Genomic DNA, 18,782 nt, shown 5'->3' on the forward strand with positions numbered 1-18,782 from the left:
TATTCAACTGATTTTAGGGACAGGGTTGAAATGGCCACTGTGATACCAGGAAAATGTCAGAGGCCTGTATCCGTGAAGCTGTAAGGGATGTGTTGGACTCCGAGTATCTCATAGAAGTTTGTTTATTTCTGCTATGCTATTCTTATTGGCTTCAGGCCTGGGGAAAGCTCGAAGCAGGTAGGAACGGTAGCCCAGTGGAAAGAAAGGAATGCTGTTGTCTCCTCAATCCCATTCATTCCCCTTACTCCCAGGTGTTCTCACCAGAAGGCCCCTTTAAGAACTTTGGAGCCTGCCTGGCCCTAAGTGTCCTGCGTACGTATAAAGGGAATAACAGGATACAGCTACACAGAAACAAATACAAACACATACACTCGGATATTTTTTGAAAGATTATGTGAAATTATCCAAAATTTCTGCCTAGAGATAATTTTTTTATTAGCATGATTCTTCCATATTTTGAAAGAACTATAAATTCAAGTCCATGGCATTATGTGAAGCAGGGCCACAGTAAGTAAGAAGAAAATGGTGATGTGATTTCTTTATAACATTTTTGTTCTGTGAAAACCTATGGAGTGGAACTCAATACCTACTTCAAACCTGATTAGAAGAGAACAATTATTTCCTACTATAGTTTTTACTTCATGTTTGGATTACACATAGAAATGACCAGTTTTCACAATTTACAATACACGCCACTTTCTCATTGCTTTGTCCAAACCACTAGCACAGAAGCTTAAAAATGTGAAAATATGGCTTCAAAGGTTTACCTGTCTTTCTTCAACTTAGAACATGTGAAGAAATTTATTCCATTTTAGGATGTTTTTTTCTCTTATAGTAACAATAGTCATTGACTTTTGGAGGCTGCAGCCTTGAAGACAACACCATCTTCTATTTTTAAAAAAATAGTTACAATCACCAATAAGCACCATGGCTTCAGGAACATACCTTCTTACATATCTTTTGCATTTTTTGACACAGAGCTGGCAGAGTTGGTGTGAAGGAGACTTACTTAATAGCATGATAACATTCTCTACTGTACAGGATCTTATTCACTGAGCATAAAATGGTCATATTTACACAGCCTTGGAAGTGTCAGGATTTGTGTAATATATCAGTCATTGAGAGCTAAGCCCATAATATGGAGGTAAGTAGAAAAACTTAGCCCCTAGTTTGAATTTGACTTGTTTCACTGACTCAATCCAAATCGCTACCTTGTTAGTACAATCACTCATCACATCCCGACTGGATTACTGCATCAGCATCCTTTCTGATCTCCCATCCTCTTGTCTCTTCCCACTTGAGTCTATACTTCACTTTGCTGCCCGGATTATTTTTCTAAGGAAACTCTCTGGGAATGTCACTTCCCCCTCCTCAAAAATCTTCAGCGGTTTTCTATCAACCTTCATATGAAGCAGAAACTCCTCACTATTGGCTACAAAGCTCTCCATCACCTTGACCCCTCCAACCTCACCTCCCTTCTCTCCTCCTACAGCCCAGCCCACACACTCTGCTCCTCTGCAGCCGCTAACCTCTTCACTGGGCCTTCACCACGTCGACTCCTGGCCCACTTCCTACCTCTGGCCTGGAATACCCTCCCTCCACCCATTACTATTACTGATGACATTTATTAAGCACTTACTATGTGCAAAGCACTGTTCTAAGCGCTGGGGAGGTTACAAGGTGATCGGATTGCCCCACGGGGGGCTCACAGTCAATCCCCATTTTACAGATGAGGTAACTGAGGTTCAGAGAAGTTAAGTGACTTGTCCAAAGTCACACAACTGACAATTGGATGTCAGGATCCACCAAACAAGCTCTCTTCCCCACTTTAAAGCCCTATTGAGAGCTCACCTCCTCCAGGAGGCCTTCCCAGACTGAGCCTCCCTTTTCCTCTGCTCCTCCTCTCCTCCCCATCACCCCTACTCCCTCCGTCTGCTCTACCCCCTTCCCTGCCGCATAGCACTTGTGTATATGTGTACATATTTATTATTCTATTTATTTTATTAATGATGTGTATTTATCTATAGTTCTATTTATCTATTTTGATGCTATTGATGACTGTATATTTGTTTTGTTGTTTGTCTCCCCCTTCCAGACTGTGAGCCCATTGTTAGGAGGCCTTCCCAGACTGAGCCCCTTCCTTCCTCTCCACCTTGTCCCCCTCTCCATCCCCCCCGTCTTACCTCCTTCCCTTCCCCACAGCACCTGTATATATGTACATATGTTTGTACATATTTATTACTCTATTTATTTATTTATTTTACTTGTACATATCTATTCTATTTATTTTATTTTGTTAGTATGTTTGGTTTTGTTCTCTGTCTCCCCCTTTTAGACCATGAGCCCACTGTTGGGTAGGGACTGTCTCCATATGTTGCCAACTTGTACTTCCCAAGCGCTTAGTACAGTGCTCTGCACACAGTAAGCGCTCAATAAATATGATTGATTGATTGATTGTTGGGTAGGGATTGTCTCTATCTGTTGCCGAATTGTACTTTCCAAGTGCTTAGTGCAGTGCTCTGCACAAAGTAAGCGCTCAATAAATACGATTGAATGAATGTATGAATGTGGTTTATGCCAAAGCAACTGTAATTTTATTAACAGTAGCTACTAACTGATTCTGAGCCCTGCTACATATGTAGTCAGGAACCCCATATGCTGTGACCCCTAGAGCTACTGGACCAGGGAGGAACCTGTGGCAAACTGCTCACTGCATCTGAGGCACCTATGGTATGATAAGATCCAGTTAGAAGCTACTGCAGACAGAGGTATAGCCAGATTCACCTCTTAAATCCCACTCTCCCTCTATGCCTCCAACTCTCTCAACATTACAAGACAGAGAAGTTGGGGAACCACTCACCGCTCTCTGAGGTTTAATGATTCCTACACCTGGATCACCAGCCCATCCTGGTCATAATCCTTTGCAGTTATCTCAGTTTTTCAGAGAACTGAGACAGACCATGGTACATTCAATTGAACTGGCTTCTGGGTAACCAAAAATCACCTGGGCAAGCAGGTACATTTTAATTCAGGGTGTACCTGGAACAGTCATCCAATTTACTATCAGAATGGCAGGAAAAGCCTCATTTGAAATGTCCTGGATCTAGGGTGACCTTGACTGAAAGGTGATAGAAATGAAAAGAAAATTCATGCCATCTCATTTCTGGATGTGCCGGCATCATCAACCTCATGTTCTACCTCCATGAGGGAGGTTTGGGAATATTCTTTTTCTGTCTCAATTTAACATGCTTAGGCTTGAGAATCCTACATTGAATGTAAGCCGACAAGGATGTGACGGTTTAGTTTCCCTGCAGCAGCCTTCCGAATGACCCAGAGCTGACGCTCTCGGCTTGGTAGTGCCTCCTTAACGTTGGTTTCCTCTGTATGGCAAGGAGCTGCTAACATCAACTGGGAACTTATTTTCCCCCTGAAGATTTGGGGCACAATGATCCTTTCCACTGGAAACGGATCTCCACCAGATATGCATGCTTAGTGCAAGCCTGTATGTTGGTAACATCTTCCATATGAATTAAGCTACTCCTTTTAATGTTGCCTGTTGCCGTGGAGAATACTGGTTCTCCTCCCCTGGAGCCCAATTCCCTTCTTTCATTAACTTCTGCCTGAACATCCAACACGGTAGCATGACCTAGAAAAAAGAACACAGCCCTGGTAGTCAAGTGGCCATTACTTTAAATCTGACTCTGCCACTTGCCTGCTAAGGGTCCTTCGGTAAGTTGCTTAAACTCTCTAGGCCTCAGTTTCATCATCTGTAAAATAGGGGTTAAATGCATGTTTTACCGCCCCACAAGACTGTGATATTCATGAAAGTTTCTTGTAGTTTGGGTTCTGGTCTACCAATTCTATTGTATTATACTCTCCCAAGTGCTTAGTACAGTGCTCTGCACATAGCAAGCACTTAATCAATATCATTGATTGAGTAGTTAATGTGAGAAAGGGACTGTCTGACCTGATTATCTTGTATCTGCCCAGTCCTCGGTATAGTGAATGCTAAATAGTAAGCACTTAAAAATATGATAATAATAATAGCCAGCTGGTATACAAAAACAGCATTTGGTAGATTATATATGTTCTGGATGATTCTGGAAACATGGCTTTCAAATGTGAATTACATAGGTTGGGTCTTTGGCCTCCAGAGATACTGCTCACTGGTTAGTGATCAATCTTATTTATTTACAACCTAGTTTATAACAGTGTTTAACTTACGCATTTTATTCTTGATAGTCAATGGTATTTACTGAGCACTTACTGTGTGCAAAATACTGTACTATGTTGTTGTGTACAGTACAATAGAGTTGTAAGACATGATTCCTACCTTCAAGAAGCTTACAATCTAGTGGACCTACCTGGAAATTATTTTGGTGTTTGTCTCCCCTGCTAGATTGTAAATTCCTTGAGGGCAAGGATCTTGTCAAGTAATTCTACTGAACTCTGCTAAGGGCTTAGTACAGAATACAGAGTAAAAATTCAGTAAATAGTACTGGTTTATTACAAGCAAAAAATAGAAAATGGGAGTTTCAATCGTGTCTGGAGCACTGACTTGCTATCTCACTTGGGCGAATAACTTGCACCTTCATTAATTTTACAAACAAGGCAAGCAATATTTTCCCAGTTCATATTGAATATTACAAATGTAATTTATTTTAAAGGGCAAAAATTAAGAGAATAAAAGTTAAATAATGTCATTAAAAATATGAGGATTAAGTGGCAACTGAGGTAGAAAAGCTCTTTCACAGCGCTTAGTACAGTGCTGTGCACACAGTAAGTGCTCAATAAATATGATTGAATGAATTACCATAGGTGAAAGAGCATCAATAATGAACTTTTAAAAATAAAATTAAACATCTTCAGAAACTCATATTTACACCTAATTAACCAAAAATGAATTATGTTATCCTACAGATTGCATTGTTACATCACCAAAATGTAAGCAGTGTCCAAATTCCAGAGAAATAATGTCAATAATTTGTTTTCCATGTAGTATTTGTACTCAAACTAAATAACTTAGGTACCAAAATTCCACCACTTCTCATGTACAAAATATCTTTAGAGGAATATAATTTCAAAATTTTAAACTATATGTTAATTAGATGTATTTATTACCATGTTACCACTTATCCAATCAATGAATCAGAAAAAAAAAATTTGCATGTTCACAAATAGAAAGTCCATTTCAGAATGAAGGATCAGGACACTAGAAAAGCCATTTTTTCCTTGGACCTTCCAGAAGTATAATACACAGGTGATCACAAGGAGCAACAGAAAAAAAATAAGAATGAACTCTACACAGCACAGTAGATACAGAATAATTGTTATATGTATTGCATGTTGTTTGTGCTGTGTATATTTTACATGCTTTCAGAATCAATTTAAGGTTGTGAAATATGATTACATATCCTTAAGTATACATACAAGATTTTTCAATCTTTTATTGACTGATGCTATAAAGTATAAAAGGCTGATCAGACACCAGTTGAAAGAATTTTGAATAATGCGGCATCCGTCTCAAAAAAATTCTCCATTTCCTTGCATTCTACTAAAGTGTGATCATGCTTCCTTCAACATTTGACAAATCATTCTATTGGAACATTGTATGTACTTAATTTTTGAGACACTACTACTAATAATGCCTAGCTTTCCAAATATGCCATATTTCAGAGATTTAAAATGACCAAAGTGTAAATTCAAGGTTATTCCATAACTTGAGGGAAGTGGTCATGTGTATAAATACAACTATTTTAACTTTCTAAAATGTTTGAAGGATTCCATTGGAATTCAAAATACTTCAAAGTAATTTTAAACATTGGTTAGGTTTTGCCTAATATATACAGAACAGTGAAGAAATTAATGAAAGAATATCTAGTCCCTAAACAATCCCACCTATAGGGGACTGTATAATTTTAGGGAGAATGATCATGGATGCATTTTTTTTTAATGTATATGAAAATAAAACTAGATTTCTGAAAATGTCAATATCAAAAATGTATTTGCACTGTGCTTTCAAAATGTAAACGGCTTATTTTAGGCAATGCTTATTCAAGCTGGCCTTCTATTGGTAAAATTATTCATTAAAGGAAAATAATTTCAGCCCTTCTTCAAACATATTATATTAAAAAATACCTTCATCAAATATGACTCAAATGACTTTACTTCAAGTGGACTTCAATAGATGAATGCATTTTGGAGGCTACAGAATCACTAATAATTTATTTCAGGAAGTTTTGTAACTGAACTCAGTCACATATACAAAATCAATCAATCTTATTTATTGAGTGCTTACTGTGTGCAGAACACTGAACTAAGTACTTGGAAGAGTACAATATAACAGAGTTGGTAAACATGTTCCCTTCCCACAGTGAGCTTACAGTTTGGAGAGGGAGACAATATAAATAAATATTTATTTATTAATTAGGGTTATTAATGAATATATTCCATATTTTCTAAACATCTGAACTTCTTGACTGATGAGACAAATTACTTTGAGCAAATAAAACTATATAATAAAATAAAACAATCAGCAGAGAATAGCAGACCTGTAAAAAGTATAGCATGATATAACAATTTGGAAAGAAACAAGTGAAACAGGTTTCTTGAATCAGGGTGACAAATATGACCGGATAATAAAATAAGGAATACTTTTCAGTTTGGTTCACCAAACTAGAAACAGTTAAAATTCTATACTTATTCAATTTGTGTGGAAAAATTTGTTTGTGACCCCCTTGTTAATTTAAATGTTAATTAAACCAATTAACATTGGTTAATCTCTTATATATTGTGGCTCACTTTTATCAATTACCAAAGTGAACAATACGAATTCATTCATTCAATCGTATTTATTGAGCACTTACTGTGCTGAGCACTGTACTAAGTGCTTGGAAAGTACAGTTGGCAACAAATAGAGACAATACCTACCCAATATGAATGAATGAAAAAGAGAGGCTTGGACATAAAATCTATCTGTATTGCACTGGAGAAAGCATATTCAGGAGATGCCATAAACCATGGCAGAAATCTGAAAATTTGTCTAGTACAAAAGCTAGTTCACTGCAGGACTAGATCAAAAGGCTCTGATATATATACACACTCATCTTCTCATTTGGAAGAAAGATTATCTCAATTTATCTGGCGACATATTTTCCCCTTTACATTATTTGTACATGCTACTACCTCAATAGGTACAGAATAGTAATATGGACTTTTAAGAAGCATGGTTGGGTGTCAAGAAAACAGTTTCAGATCCTAGCTCCACCACTTGCCTGCTGTGTGGCCTCGGGCAAGTCACTTAACTTTTCCATACCTCAGTTACCTCATATGAGAAAAATGGGGAACTAGGACATTCTCTCTATTACTTAGACTGGTAGCCCCATGTGGGACTGGATTGTTTTATTTCTACCCCAGAATTTAACACAATGCTGAAAACAGAGTAAGGACTTAAAATACCACAATTAAAATTTTCATTATTAGGACAAATATGGCACTAGATAAATCTAGATGATCATTCTTTCAAATTAGAAGACAGGTGTTTTGAAGTGAATAATAATAATAATAATAGCAATAATAATCATAATAATAACAGTATTTGTTAAGTGCTTACTATGTGCTGAACACTGTACTAAGTACAGGATAAAGTTGAAACTGAACTGAGGTATTTAAAACAGTTCAAAAGTGAATTTAAAAACAATTGAATAAAGATCAACCAATTAACAAATACATAGAAGTTAGGTGTAATCAAATAGGATGATGTGTAGGTTTGACAGGGAGGAAGTACACAGAACTGGGAATAACTTGTGATATGTTACAAAAAGAAATGTGATCACAGGACACAACAATTGCATGGAAGGTTTCAAATCCCTGGTCCATTATTTCCTAAATTCCCACTCCTCCTGCCCTCCATGCCATCTCCCCTAGGCCTATAGCTCTCACATGGCTTAGTGGCAAGAGCATGGGTTTGGGAGTCACTGGTCATGGGTTCTAATCCCAGCTCTGACACTTGTCAGCTGTGTGACTTTGGGCAAGTCACAACTTCCCTGTGCCTCAGTTCCCTCATCTGTAAAATGGGAATGAAGAGTGTGAGCCCCACGTGGGAAAACCTGATAACCTTGTATCTACCCCACTGCTTAGAATAGTGCTTGGCACATAGTAAGCGCTTAACAAATACCATCATACTCTCATCTACTCCCCAACTTCTGCAGTTTCTGTCAGTACTGTGCCCCCAACCCCGGCAGCTCCCGATTTTGTCTTAACCCAAATTTACCACTCTCCCCAACCCACGCTGCACCCTATCCCTGGCCCCCACCCATCCTGACCCCTGCCTACTTTACCAAGCTCATCTGGGAAGAAGGGGGCTATGCAGGGAGTTGGGTAATAAGAATTACAATCAATATGGGTGGGAGTAAAATGAGGATTGGGTGAGTCATGGGTGGTGAAGGTGATCCATATTGGCAGCTGTCAGAGGAGTGGGGGAGTATGGACAGCACCGGGTCCTATGAACCAAGGAAGGGAGGGGAGCATCCACCCCACTTACATAGTTCCTGATTTTTAATCATTCAAAGTCACTGATTTCATTTTACACAATGGTGACTACAAATGTAGAATTTGTTACTTTTCTTTCCAAACCAACTAGTGTCATTTTTACCTAAAGTAGTATGGAGTTCATTGCAGACCATAGCTGCTCGGCTGGCTTCTAGTAATTTTTGTCCACAGTGGTGAATACAGCATAAGCCCTTCATTTTAGATTTCATGATTTTTAGATTTGCCACTGATGAGGCAACAAAGAATCAGCTATTTTAACTCTGACAGGCAATTATTACCTGACAGACAATTACTCTCCCCCACCTCAAAGTCTTACTGAAGGCACATCACCTCCAAGAGGTCTTCCCTGCTTAAGCCCTCCTCTCATCTTCTCCCACTCCCTTCTGCACTGCCCTGACTTACTCCCTTATTCATCAACTCTGCTCCCAGCCCCATAGCAATTATGTACATATCTGTAATTTATTTATATAAATGTCTGTCTCCCCTTCTAGACTGTAAGCAGGTTGTGGGCAGGGAACGTGTCTTTTCATTTGTTATACTGCACTCTCACAAGCACTTAGTACAGTGCTCTGCGTACAGTAAGCTCTCAATAAATATTATTGAATGAATTAATTCTTCTAGACTGTTAGCTCGTTTTGGGCAGTAATGTGTTTACCAACTCTGTTATATTGTACTTTCCCAAGCACTTAATACAGTGCTCTGAACAGTAAGCACTCAATTAATACAACTGACTGAACTCTCCCTTTAGAATGCTGCCCTCCTGCCACCAACCACAAAGATTACTGGAAATTTTGAAGTATATAACTCCTTCAAGTTAGTAGCTTTATAAAAATATATTTCATTGGAAAGGAAGTGATCAGTCAATTACTCAAACAAATAGACTACAGGTTTTCCACTTACGTTCAGCTCCCTCTTTAGGCTAGCCACATATTCTGGTTTACAAAAGCCTAAAATTAATATGAAGAGCAGAGAACAAAACTTTTCCTGTATAAATCTGAAGTTACAAAAATTCAAGATGTTTTAATTTAGTGTAAAGTATCTTTATTTGTCCTAGACTACTAAAATTTCAACTGGAGCAGAGCAAATTGAATGTGCATAAACATTTCTTTTACAGCAGTTGGTAGAGGGCATATATATATCTCACGTCTATCTGCCTCCCACTGCCTATCTGTGGGAGTCCCTCAGGGCTCACTTCTGAGATCCCTTCTATTCTCCATGGACACCCACTCCCTTGGAGACCTCAATCGATCCCATGACTTCAACTACCATGTCCATGCAGATGACCTCCAAATCTACATCTCCAGTCCTGATCTTCCTCTTCCTCTACAGTCTCTTATTTTCTCCTGCCTCCAGGACATCTCTACCTGGATGTTCCTCTACTAAATTACTATATCCCAAAAAATGTTCCTCAAATTCACACCCAAACCTTGTCTTCCCCATCACTATAGACAGCACCACTGTCCTCTCTGTCTCACAAACCTGTAACTCGGCATTATCCTCAACTCATCTCTCTCATTCAACCCACATATTCAATCTGTCATCAAATTCTGTCGGTTTAACCTGCACATCACTAAAATCTTCCCTTTCCTGTCTATCCAAACTTCTACCATGTGAATCCGAGCACTTATTCTAGCCCACCTAGATTTCTGCATCAGCCTCTTTGATGCTGGCCCAGCCTCCTGTCTCTCCCCACACCAGTATATACTTCACTTGGCTGCCTGGGTCATTTTTCTACAAAACCGTTCATCCATGTTTCCCCCACTCCTCAAGAACCTCCAGTGACTGACCATCCCTCCAACGGAAACTCCATGACAGAGGCTTTAAAGCACTCAATTACCTTGCCCTTCCTATCTTACCTCTCTGATTTCATGCTACAACCCAGAACAGCCACTTGGCTCCTCTTATGCCAATCTGTGTACTAAACCTCGATCTCTTCTATCCCACCAGCGACCCTTTGCCCACATCCTGCTTCTGGCCTGGAACTCCCTCCCTCTTCATATCTGGCAGACGTTCACTCTCCCCACCTTCAAAGTCTTATTAAAAACACATCTCCTTCAAGAGGTTTTCTCCAAGTCCTCATTTCTTCTTCCCTCACTCCTGTTTCAGCCTTGCACAAGGATTTGCACCCTTTCTTCACCCATCCCTCAGCCCCAAAGCCCTTATGAACATATCGGTATGCAACCATTGAACATTCAATAAATGGTACTTTTATTACTACTAACTACTACTACTGCTACTTACTGTTATTCAAGCCAAACAGTCTAACAGGCCCAAGGAAAGAAGAGAGCAGTCTATGAAAGAGAAACTCTTTGAAGAAAGAGGTTCATGAAACTTGGAGCCACCATATATAGATGAGAAACAGCGTGGCTCAGTGGAAAGAGCACAGGCTTTGGAGTCAGAGGTCATGGGTTCAAATCCTGACTCCACCAACTGTCAGCTGTGTGACTTTGCACGTCACAACTTCTCTGTGCCTCAGTTACCTCATCTGTCAAATGGGGATTAAGACTGTGAGCTCCACGTGGACAACCTGATCACCTTGTAAACTCCCCAGTGCGTAGAGCAGTGCTTTGCACATAGTAAGCGCTTAATAAATGCCATCATCATTATTATATCGGTATTTTAATCTGTGAATTTATATTGTCTTCCTCCTCCCCCAGATTGTGATTTACTATTTGCCAAGCACTTTGCCAAGCTCTGGAGTGTATACAGGATAATCAGGTCTCACATGGGGCTCACACTCGAAGTTGGAGGGAGAACAGGTATTGATGTAGTAATATCTGTCTTCCCCTTTAGACAGAACTTCATTGTGGATAGGGAATGTGACTACTAACTCTGTTATACTGGACTTTCCCAAGTGCTTAGCACAGTATTCTGCACACAGTTAGAACTCAATAAATGTAACTGACTGAATCCCCATTTTGGATGAGGGAACTGAGGCACAGAGAAATTAGATGACTTGCCCAAGGGAACACAGCTGGTAAATTGTGGAGAAGGGATTACACTCCATGTCCTCTGACTCTCAGACCACACTCTTTCCACTAGGCCACACTAATAAGATTATCTCTGAGAAAAAAAATTGTGAAGGATTTGCTTGAGTAGGAAAATCTGCAAATACGGGGCCATGATTCAGTTCACTGTGAAACAGTATTATTGTCAGGCCTCTCTTCAAAGAGAAGGCCTTAGTCTTAGAGAAGCAGCATGGTGTAGCAGAGTATGGTTGTGGGTTCTAATCCCGACTCTGCCACTTGTCTGCTGTGGGACCTTGAGCAAGTCACTTCACTTCTCTGTGCCTCAGTTACCTCATCTGTAAAATGGGGATTGAGACTTTGAGCCCCATATAGAACAGGGACTGTGTCCAACCCAGTTTGCTTGTACTCACCCCAGAGCCTAGAACAGTGCTTGGCACAAAGTGCTTAATACCATTATTATTATTATTATTCAGATAGAGGAGGAAAAGAATGTGGTGATGATTTCGTGTTCGCCTTTCTCCTTGGATAACTATTTGAACGAGGTATGATTTTTCAAACATAATCACATTATGTTTAAAAGAGATGTATTGAGAATCACTCTGCAGTTCTCCTGTCTCCATCTCTCTCTTTTCCTTCCTTTAAAGCCCATATCATCCACCCCTACCACCCACTCCAATTACTATTCATAGTCATCTCCATCCCTTGAAACCTTACTTCCAACTTTCTGAACTACTGTGATGCCTTTTTCACATCCCTTCTTTCTTTCTCCATCCCTACATTGATCCTTGGGGACTTTAATAATAATATCAATATGGATGTTGCCAACACCAATTCTACTGACTCTACCTCACCCACTCAGCAACTTGGAACACAAGCTCAACCTCATCATTTGAAATCACTATCCAAGCTCTACCCTATCAACCAGCTTGGTGTAGTGGCCTGGGAGTCAGAGGTCATGAGTTCTAATTCCAATTCTGCCACTTAGCTGTGTGACTTTGGGCAAGTCACTTTACTTCTCTGTGCCTCAGTTACCTCATCTGTAAAACGGGGATTAGACAACCTGATTACCACGTATTCATTTTACTAATAATAATTCATTTTACTAACTTGTACTTCCCAAGTGCTTAGTACAGTGCTCTGCACACAGTAAGCACTCAATAAATACGATTGAATGAATGAATGAATAATAATGTGCATATAGCTATAATTCCATTTATTCTGACAGCTTTGACACCTGTCTATATGTTTTGTTTTGTTATCTGTCTCCCCCTTCTAAACTGTGAGACCGTTGTTGGGTAGGGACTGTATATGTTGCCAACTTGTATTTCCCAATCGCCTAGTACAGTGCTCTGCACATACTAAGCACTCAATAAATACGGTTGAATGAATGTATCTACACCAGTGCTTAGTACAGTGCTTGGCACACAGTAAGCACTTAACAAATACCATCATTATAGAGAAGCAGTGTGACAGAGGAAAGAGCACGGTTTTGAGAGTCAGAGGTCATGGGTCCTAATCCCGTCTCTGCCACTTGTCTGCTGTGTGACCTTGAGCAAGCCACTTAACTTCTCTGTGCTGCAGTTCCCTCATCTGTAAAATGGGGATTAAGACTGTGAGCCCCACGTGAAACAACCTGATTACCTTGTACCTACTCCAGCTGTTAGAATAATGCTTGGCACATAGTAAGCGCTTAACAAATATCGTAATTATTATTACCTTTACCAACTCTGAAATTTCTCTATCTGACCACATCCTCCTCACCTGCCTTCTCTCTCACACACACCCTCCAGGCAAAACTGCCCTGTTCCCCCAGAGAGACCTCTGAGCCTGATCCCCTCTAGTATTCTAAAACCACTACATCCCGTTTTGTCCCCCAACCAAACTTCTTTGTCTTGATGCGCACACTGATGGGCCCAACATGGCCCTTTCCACTTAACCCAACTCCTTCGCTCCCCTCCCTTAGCCAGTTTCTTACCACAAATTCACAGTTTGTTTCCTCTGCTCCTGTGCACGAACTGCAGAAAGCTGCAGAAATCCAGTCATCGACCTGTACTCGTTCACCTAAAATTCGTCCTCACCATCATTAACCCTGCCTTCTCTTCCAGATGACATTATTGCTTCAGCCTCTCGCCCCCTCTTCGACTCTCCCATCTTCCCCAGCAGTATCTCTAGATGGGATCTCCTGCCTCCTAAAAATCTAGCCCCTTAAATTGTGTGTTCAACCCTATCTAATGATAATAATAAAAATAGTATTTGTTAAGCGCTTACTATGTGTAAAACACTGCTCTAAGCGCTGGGGGGATTCAAGGTGATCAGGTTGTTCCGCGTCGAGCTCACAATCTTAATCCCTATTTCACAGATGAGGTACCTGAGGCCCAGAGAAGTTAAGTGACTTGCCCAACGTCACACAGCTGACAACTGGAGGAGCCGGAATTAGAACCCACGACCTCTGACTCCCAAGCCCGGGCTTTTTCCACAGAGCCACAATGCTTCTCAATAATGTTGGTATTTGTTAAGCACTTACTATGTTCCGAGCACTGTTCTAAGCGCTGAAGTTGTCCCATGCCGGGCTCGCAGTCTTACTTAATCAATAAATATGATTGATTACTTCCCATTTTACAGATGAGGTAACTGAGGCCCAGAGAAGTGGAATGACTTGTCCAAAATCTCACAGCTGACAAGTGGTGGAGCCGGGATTAGAACCTATGACCTCTGGCCCCCAAGCCCAGGTTCTTTCCACTGAGCCACGCTGCTTCTACCGTAATAATGATAGTATTTGTTAAGTGCTTATTATGTACGAAGCACTGTTCTAAGTGCTGGGGGGAGGGGGGATACAAGGTTATCAGTTTGTCCCAGGTGGGGCTCACAGTCTTAATCCTCATTTTTCAGATGAGGTAACTGAGGCACAGAGAAGTTAAGTGAGTTGCCCAAAGTCACACAGCTGACAAGTGGCAGAGCCGGGATTAGAATCTCTTCGTACCCTAACAGAACACTTGCTTCTCCCTTACCACCATCTTAACCTTTCCCTCTTCAATGGCTTCTTCCCCTCTGTCTTCAACATGCTCACGTACCATTCCATATCCTAAAAAAACCCCAAAATCTCCCTTAACCCCAAAGCTCTCTCCAGTTATCACTCCATCTCCCTTTTACCACTCCTCTACAAACTCCTTGAGCGAATTATCTACATTTATCGGCTCCACTTCCTCTCCTCCAATTGCCAACCCGCTGGAGGCCTAAATTCACGCCTAAAGGAAGGGTCGACCTATACACGTGGCTGCAAAAGGGAGGGTCGTCCACCCCCACCCTCCCAGCCCTGTCCACTGAAGGCTCAGGACTGCCCTGGCCCCCTCTGATCCTCCCAGTCTCTGTTCACACCATCCCTCCAGCCGGAGTTTAGGACTGTAACAGGGAAGGAAACACCTGCACTCTCGTTCCCCACTCCCCCCATCCAGAGCCCGGGCTTGGGAGTCAGAGGTTGTGGGTTCTAATCCCACTCCGCCATTTTATCAGCTGTGTGACTTTGGGCAAGTCACTTAACTCCTCTGTGCTTCAGTGACCTCATCTATAAAATGGGGATTAAGTGTGTGAGTCCCACGTGGGGCAACCTGATTACCTCGTATCTACCCCAGCGCTTAGAACAATGCCTGGCACATAGCAAGAGCTTGAACAAATACCATAATTATTATTTGGTAATGCACGGGGAAGGAATTGTCAGGCCTCCCCACCTCTCCGCACACCAGGATGCCGACATCCCGCCAAAGAAGCAGGATAGCTGCTGAGAGCTCACCTCCTCCAGGAGGCCTTCCCAGACTGAGCCCCTTCTTTCCTCTCACCCTCGTCCCCTTCTCCATCCCCCCGTCTTACCTCCTTCCCTTCCCCACAGCACCTGTATATATGTATATATGGTTGTACATATTTATTACTCTATTTATTTATTTATTTATTTATTTATTTTACTTGTACATTTCTATCCTACTTATTTTATTTTGTTGGTATGTTTGGTTCTGTTCTCTGTCTCCCCCTTTTAGACTGTGAGCCCACTGTTGTATAGGGACTGTCTCTATGTGATGCCAATTTGTACTTCCCAAGCGCTTAGTACAGTGCTCTGTACATAGTAAGCGCTCAATAAATACGATTGGTTGATTGATTGATTGATAGCGACTCACTAAAGCGGTAACAACGTGTCAACAATCACCCATTAACACCTAACGACTTGATAACTCTCGCCCATTCACACTGGATGGCTGCTTTAATGATTTGCTAACCGCGGTTTAGAATTTGTGGTTTCCCCCCTGCTACTAAAGGAATAAGTATTGCCCACAGAGCTCTACGGATCAACTGATCAACCGCTGCAGCTCCGGACTTTCTTTCTCTTAATAATAATCAATCAATCAATCAATCGTATTTATTGAGCGCTTACTGTGTGCAGAGCACTGTACTAAGCGATTAGGAAGTACAAGTTGGCAACATATAGAGACAGTCCCTACCCAACAGTGGACTCACAGTCTAAAAGGCGGAGACAGTGAACAAAACCAAACATACTAACAAAATAAAATAAATAGAATAGATATGTACAAGTAAAATAAATAAATAAATAAATAGAGTAATAAATATGTACAAACATATATACAGGTGCTGTGGGGAAGGGAAGGAGGTAAAATGGGGGGATGGAAAGGGGGACGAGGGTGAGAGGAAGGAAGAGGCTCAGTCTAGGAAGGCCTCCTGGAGGAGGCGAGCTCTCAGTAGGGCCTAATAATAATAATAATGGCATTTATTAAGTACTTACTATGCGCAAAGCACTGTTCTAAGTGCTGGGGAACTTACAAGGTGACCAGGCTGCCGCACGTGGGACTCACAGTCAATCCCCATTTTAGAGATAAGGTAACTGAGGCACAGAGAAGTGAAGTGACTTGCCCAAAGTCACACAGCTAAGTGGCCCGAGATTTGAACCCATGACCTCTGACTCCAAAGCCCATGCTCTTTCCACAGAGCCACGCTGCTTCTAGTATCTCCCATGTACCTCCAGTCCCCTCCCTCTGATCCCTCTAACCCTGATCCCCGACCCCAGCACCCCTCCTCGTTTCTTTCCCCCATAGGTCGGCCCTCCTCAGTTCATTCATTCATTCAATTGTATTTACTGAGCGTTTACTGTGTGCAGAGCACTGTACTAAGCACTTGGGAAGTACAAATCACTCACTACAATAATAATAATAATGGCATTTTTTAAGCGCTTACCATGTTCCAGGCACTGTTCTAAGCGCCGGGGTAGGTACAATCAATCAATCAATCAATCGTATTTATTGAGCGCTTACTGTGTGCAGGGCACTGTACTAAGCTCTTGGGAAGTACAAGTTGGCAACATATAGAGACGGTCCCTACCCAACAGTGGGCTCACAGTCTAGAAGGGAGAGACAGGGAACAAAACAAAACATATTAACAAAATAAAATAAATAGAATAGATATGTACAAGTATAACAGAGTAATAATAGTCTACAAGATAATCAGGTTGGATACACTCCCAGTCCCATACGTAGCTCAGTCTTAATCCTTAATAGACGAGGTAGCTGAGGCACAGAGAAGTGAAGTGACTTGCCCAAGGTCACACAGCAGACAAGTGGCGGAGCCGGGATTAGACCCCATGCCTTTCTCCCAGGACCGGGCTCTAACCATTAGGCAATGCTTCCATCAACCCCTCCACCCACCTTGGGCCGCTCCCACTCCTCTCGATCCCTGTCATCCTGTCCCAGGGCCTCCCCTCTTCCCCCTCCCAGTCCCAACCAATTGACTCACATTCAACCCTTTTTCTACGCCCCTCGTCGCCCTTATCCCTAGCCAAGAGGGGACTGGAAACACCCACTCCATCATCATAGGAAAACTTCCTTTCATCAGTGACCTGCTCCTGACCTAATCACTGCTCCTCCTTGCCATCACTTGCCATATGTTTGGTTTTGTTCTCTGCCTCCCCCTTTTAGACTGTGAGCCCACTGTTGGGTAGGGACTGTCTCTATGTGTTGCCAATTTGTACTTCCCAAGCACTTAGTACAGTGCTCTGCACATAGTAAGCGCTCAATAAATACGATTGATTGATTGATTGATTGATCACTGAAACCTGGTTCTCCCAACATGACGCGGCCTTCCCTGCTGCTCTCTCCGGGACGGTGAGGGAGGAGGGGACACATTCATCCTCTGCCAATCCCATAGTTTCACTGGTCTCCTTCCCTCTCCCCAAGGTCACTTTTGCACTCCCCCACTCTTTCTTCTTCTTTGAAGACCATATGCACCTGTACTACCAACTCCAATTACTAATCACCATCATCCACCACCCCCAGAGCCCTCCTCCAAGTCTATGAACCATTTCGCTCTCTTTCTTACATTCTTTTCTCATTCTCCACCCCCACATTGATGCTTAGGGACTTCAATATCCACATGGATGTCCCCGACGACTCTTCCACTCTCCACTTCCTCTCCCTCCTCTACCCCCATGACCTCCAGCTCCACCCCACCTCACACACTCACCAACTCGAGGCACATTCTTGATTTTATAACCTGTAATCACTATGCAATCTCCACCTTTACTAGTGAAGCAGCATGGCTTAGTGGATAAGTGAGCACGGCCCTGGGAGCCTGGGAGTCAGAAGGTCATGGGTTGTAATCCTGGCTCCAACACTTGCCTGCTGTGAGAACTTGGGCAAGTCATTTAACTTCTCTATGCCTCAGTTACCTCATCTGTAAAATGGGGATTGAGAATGTGAACCCCATGTGGGACGCGGACTGTGTACCACCCGATTTGCTGGCACACACCCCAGCGCTTAGTACAGTGCCTGGCACAACACAAAGAAAGTGCTTAACAAATACCATAATACTAATCATTATCATTATTAAAAGAGAAGCAGCATGGTGTACTGGATAGAACAGGGGCCTCGGAGTCAGGTCATAGGTTCTAATCCCAGTTCCGCCAATTGTCTGCAGTGTGACCTTGGGTAAGTCACTTCCCTTCTCTGGGCCTCAGTTACCTCATTTGTAAAATGGGAATTAAGACTGTTAGTCCCACATGGGACAGGGATTGGGTCCAACTCGATTTGCTTGTATTCACCCCAGCGTTTAGTACAGTCCCTGGTTCAAAATAAGAGATTAACAAATACTGCAATTATTATTATTATTACTACTAACTAATAATAATAATTCTGAAATTCCTCTAACAGGCCACCTGGTAGAGTTAACACAACCTCCTCATCTGTTCTCTTTCCCATCCCCACCCCCCAC

General features: G+C 41.8%; 1 protein-coding gene across 19 annotated transcripts in view; it reads right to left on the reverse strand.

Moving 5' to 3' along the window:
* RIMS1 (regulating synaptic membrane exocytosis 1) overlaps positions 1–18,782 on the reverse strand; it is a 554,640-nt gene that overhangs the window by 125,053 nt on the left and 410,805 nt on the right. The window contains exon 1 of one of the 19 annotated variants that reach the window (XM_038748655.1): positions 768–886. The exons of the other annotated variants lie outside the window; for them this stretch is intronic. The gene's annotated coding sequence lies outside the window, so the exon portion shown is untranslated. Of the gene's footprint in view, positions 1–767; positions 887–18,782 lie in introns of those variants that run through there. 19 annotated transcript variants of the gene reach the window in all.

Source organism: Tachyglossus aculeatus, chromosome 1 (assembly GCF_015852505.1).
Source record: "Tachyglossus aculeatus isolate mTacAcu1 chromosome 1, mTacAcu1.pri, whole genome shotgun sequence".
Taxonomy (NCBI): domain Eukaryota; kingdom Metazoa; phylum Chordata; class Mammalia; order Monotremata; family Tachyglossidae; genus Tachyglossus; species Tachyglossus aculeatus.